A 5000-nucleotide genomic window follows, 5' to 3' on the forward strand; every position below is an offset into this window, starting at 1 on the left:
CTGTTAGTTGGGGTGATTTCCTGACTGATCTGTTAGGTGAGGTGATTTCCTGACTGATCTGTTAGGTGGGGTGATTTCCTGACTGATCTGTTAGGTGAGGTGATTTCCTGACTGATCTGTTAGGTGGGGTGATTTCCTGACAGACCTGTTAGGTGAGGTGATTTCCTGACTGATCTGTTAGGTGAGGTGATTTCCTGACTGATCTGTTAGGTGAGGTGATTTCCTGACAGACCTGTTAGGTGAGGTGATTTCCTGACTGATCTGTTAGTTGGGGTGATTTCCTGACAGACCTGTTAGGTGAGGTGATTTCCTGACAGACCTGTTAGGTGGGGTGATTTCCTGACAGACCTGTTAGGTGAGGTGATTTCCTGACTGATCTGTTAGTTGGGGTGATTTCCTGACAGACCTGTTAGGTGAGGTGATTTCCTGACTGATCTGTTAGTTGGGGTGATTTCCTGACAGACCTGTTAGGTGAGGTGATTTCCTGACAGACCTGTTAGGTGAGGTGATTTCCTGACAGACCTGTTAGGTGAGGTGATTTCCTGACAGACCTGTTAGGTGGGGTGATTTCCTGACTGATCTGTTAGTTGGGGTGATTTCCTGACTGATCTGTTAGTTGGGGTGATTTCCTGACAGACCTGTTAGGTGAGGTGATTTCCTGACTGATCTGTTAGGTGGGGTGATTTCCTCACTGACCTGTTAGGTGGGGTGATTTCCTGACTGACCTGTTAGGTGGGGTGATTTCCTGACTGACCTGTTAGGTGGGGTGATTTCCTGACTGATCTGTTAGGTGGGGTGATTTCCTCACTGACCTGTTAGGTGGGGTGATTTCCTCACTGACCTGTTAGGTGAGGTGATTTCCTGACTGATCTGTTAGGTGAGGTGATTTCCTCACTGACCTGTTAGGTGGGGTGATTTCCTCACTGACCTGTTAGGTGAGGTGATTTCCTCACTGACCTGTTAGGTGGGGTGATTTCCTGACAGACCTGTTAGGTGAGGTGATTTCCTGACTGATCTGTTAGGTGAGGTGATTTCCTGACTGATCTGTTAGGTGGGGTGATTTCCTGACTGATCTGTTAGGTGAGGTCAGTAGCGGAGTGTACACCGGGGCAGAGGGTGCGCCCGCCATGCCGTGTGAGAGCAATTCAATCAATAGACAATAACATTGGTGTGTTTAAAATGAACTATTCCACTAAATATGGCTAAAACAGATTCAAACATGCAAAAAAGGCAAATTTTTCTTCGCAGCCGGCCTTAATTGATTTTTGGGGGGGGGGGGGGGGGATGGGGGGCCCCCCTAAGAGCTTCGCCCCCCCTGGGCTGATAGGGTTGCTCCGCCCCTGGGTGAGGTGATTTCCTGACTGATCTGTTGAGGTGATTTCATGCGGTGACTCACTCAGCTGACAACACAATGTGTGTCTTGTTCTGATGATGTCAGGTCATATTGAGGTTGTGTCATCAGCATTACCAGTATGAGCCACGTTGCTTGTTAGCAGTCATGCACAGGAATTTATAATAATATATATATATATATTTTTTTTTATCCCAATTTATTATAATAATTTATAATAACACCGTTTGTCTTTATTGGTCATGGTCTCACTCTCCCTCTCTCTCTCTCTCACTCTCCCTCTCTCTCTCTCTCCCTCTCCCTCTCTCTCTCTCTCTCTCTCTCTCTCCCTCTCTCTCCCTCTCCCTCTCTCTCTCTCTCTCTCTCTCTCCCTCTCTCTTCTCAGTATATTCTCTCTCACTCACTCATATACACACAAATCCACGTGCCAATCCTCACATCATCTCAGCGCCAGTGAGAGCAAAGGGAAACTGAAACTATCCCAGAATGTATTAGCGATGAGCAAGGTTCCCCTGGGACTCTGTGTGTGTGTGTGTGTGTGTGTGTGTGTGTGTGTGTGTGTGTGTGTGTATGTTCACGCGTGTGCACGACTGTAGCCACTCCCCCTCTTGAGCGGGACATGTAACAGCATGACATCATCCGTGTGCCAGGCGTGACCCTGCATGTACGGCGTCCCTAATGGGACATTAGACGCGGAGGGAGCTGCTAATGCAGCGGCATTAGGAGGAATACGTCATGTGTGTGTCATGTATGATGTGCTGGCCCCGGCACACGCACGTTACACACATCTGACCCCACACATACACAGCTCAGCATTTCCTGGGTGTAATGCGTACACCGTGTGTGTGTGTGAGTGTGTGTGTGTGTGGTGTGTGTGTGTGTGTGTGAGTGTGTGTGTGAGTGAGTGAGTGTGTGTGTGTGTGTGTGTGTGTGTGTGTGTGTGTGTGTGTGTGTGTTATGTATAGTTATCAGTTATTAGGGCGAGCAGAGAGTAACTCAGACAGACAGTAAAGGCACCTCCACATCCTCCTGTTCTTCTTTCCTTCTGTCCACAGGCTGTCTGATCAGCAGTGTTTGGGAAGTAAGTTGTCATTTATATTCACCTTATTCACCACGCCCACTTTTTCTCTCTTCCGCGTTAGACGAAAATTGTATTTGTTCTTCCGGTTCAGTGCTAGTTGGCGGCCAATTTCAAAATAAAACGTCAGCATGAATGAAGTTTGGTAACATTCCGAAGCGACACTGCGGCCAACTTCAGTGACATGTTCATAGCGTTACTGCTGCGAGGAGCCGATGGCTGTACCCGGTCGGCATTTAACGTTAGTTACAAAAGCACGTCGACAGTGTTTTCTCACTGCCAGTAGCCTAACTACAGTAGGGGTTGACAGATACTAGCTAGTCTGACTGGTCACACAGTCAGCGCTCCCGGTCCTCGCTGCTCGTTAAAGATTTCCAATAGGCGCTATTCTGATAAACTGGTCACATATTTGGAATGTTACGTTCTCATCCCAAAAAATATTAAAACTTTAAAACAGTTTGGTTTTTTTTGCTTGAAAACAGCTTTTTAGCAAGTCTAAAAATGACTACGGTAGACTTCCGGCTCTAAAATGGAAAGACGATTAAAAAATGACGATAGGCCTACAACCCCCTTGTAGGCCTGTCACATTTATGTGTCATGAATGGTTTAGACTTTAGATTAGGGGATGCAGAAAGCCTTGTCAATGAATTGTAAATTAGATGATTTACAACGCATTTGTGATATGTTAACATAACATGTATGAATCATCTACAAATGTATATTCATGTTTTTCGTAAATGGTTAGTTCATCATTAACTAAAGGCTTATAAATGACTTATGACTGAACGTTATTATAAAGTGTTACCAAACATACAAGGCTGACATTTTAATCTGGCAATCGGGCCGATCCAGGTTATTTCACTTTACGATGTGTGCAAAGTTTCTGAGCAACAAGCTGAACGACGGCCTCCGTCTCGTGTTCCTCCTCTCATTCATATCAGTCAACGCAGGGCGAGCAGGAAAACCTTTTCTCACCTTTTTAACCAGGAAGTAATTTGACGAAGAAGGCTTTGTTATTCAGGGCGGATTAATGAGTTGCTGTGTATGTAAATATGAAAGCGGTACAGAGCAGTTTCAATAGTGACGATGATGTTACCACAGGATCATCTTCCCTTCCCGTTTATCTGCTACTCTGCCTTACTGGAAGTGCTACAACACTCAGGATCAGGTTTCTGTGTGTGTGTGTGTGTGTGTGTGTGGGTGTGTGTGTGTGTGTGTGTGTGGGTGTGTGTGTGTGTGTGTGTGGGTGTGTGTGTGTGGGGGTGGGTGTGTGTGTGTGTGTGTGGGTGTGTGTGGGTGTGTGTGTGTGTGTGTGTGGGGGTGGGTGTGTGTGTGTGGGTGTGGATCATGGACATATTATAAGATGGACTGAGCATTGGTCCCGTTCAGTGAAGCCGCTGCATGTTAGATCGCCGCCCTGGCGGCTGAATCCAGTATTAGGTCACAAGGCCCGCCCTCCCCATGTTAGTGGATGGGAAAATCACAACCGAAATAATCACAGTATACGTCAGATAATTTTTTTCCAAAGGTGGTTTGTATCATTTTAGATAGTCATTATCATGCTAATGCCTGTGCAAGTGGTCATTTTTCTGATCAGTTTGTTTTTAAGTAGTTATTTGACATATAAAAATGGATAAAAATGGATGATTGACAGCTGTGGCAGCCAGTCTCAAGCCGTCATTGGCTGGACAGGCTCTTCACATTATAGATCTATCGTCATAGACAAGACACACGGCTTCATCTGTTATGTCTGTTATCTAACGCTGCCTGGAGGTCGGGGTGGCTCTGCTGGGTGTGTGGGGCCGGGAGATGGGCTCTTAGCCTGGGTAGTGCAGGCCTGGAGGTCGGGGTGACTCATGGGTTGGCTGTGCTGGCTACCAGACATATCAATGGAGTGCAATAAAAATAACATTGTTTTGAGAAAGGTGCGCGAGGAATTAACATTGGTTGGGGACTTAAGTAAGTTCAGAAAATATGTGTTAGGGGAGGTACGGTGGTGCAGTGGTAAGCACTATCGCCTCACAGCTCGAAGGTCGTGGGTTCGATTCCCACCTGGGACGATGTGAACGCTGAAGGAATGCGTGCCCGTCCGCATGTCCTCGAGTGCCCACCGCCCGGGTGGGGTCGTCAAAAGGGCCTTCACAAAAACATGCAATATCCTGGTTGCTAATGTGGTTCCTCCTCTGGTCGTTAAGGGCGCCTGGTCAGAGGGAGGGGAACTGGTTGGAATATCGTGAACCTCCCACGTGCTATGTCCTACCGGTGAAGCTTCCTCTGTCAGGTGAAAAGAAGCGGCTGGCTAACTGCCCATGTCTCGGAGGAAGCATGGAGCCAGTCTCGGCTCTCCCCAGATCGGCAGAGGATGGAGCAGCAACCAGGATTGAGAAATCAAATGAGCACTAATGGGGGATAAAATGGGATAAAAAAATCGGGGGGGAAAAAAAATAAAAAAAAATAAATAAATGTGTTAGTAGTTACTCCAGCTACGTTAGCAATATCGTTAGCCGCTTTCGCTAGTCAGCTGTTTTCATTATTTATCGGCTTAATACTATAACTTAACAACCGATAACG

General features: G+C 46.7%; 1 protein-coding gene across 1 annotated transcript in view; it reads left to right on the forward strand.

Moving 5' to 3' along the window:
• LOC310771815 (transcription factor COE1-like) overlaps positions 1 to 5000 on the forward strand; it is a gene marked incomplete at both ends in the record, with an annotated part of 22410 nt that overhangs the window by 6364 nt on the left and 11046 nt on the right. The window lies entirely within an intron of this gene.

This window comes from Poromitra crassiceps, assembly GCF_964638095.1.
Source record: "Poromitra crassiceps genome assembly, contig: HAP1_SCAFFOLD_1312, whole genome shotgun sequence".
NCBI classification, from domain to species: Eukaryota; Metazoa; Chordata; class Actinopteri; order Beryciformes; family Melamphaidae; genus Poromitra; species Poromitra crassiceps.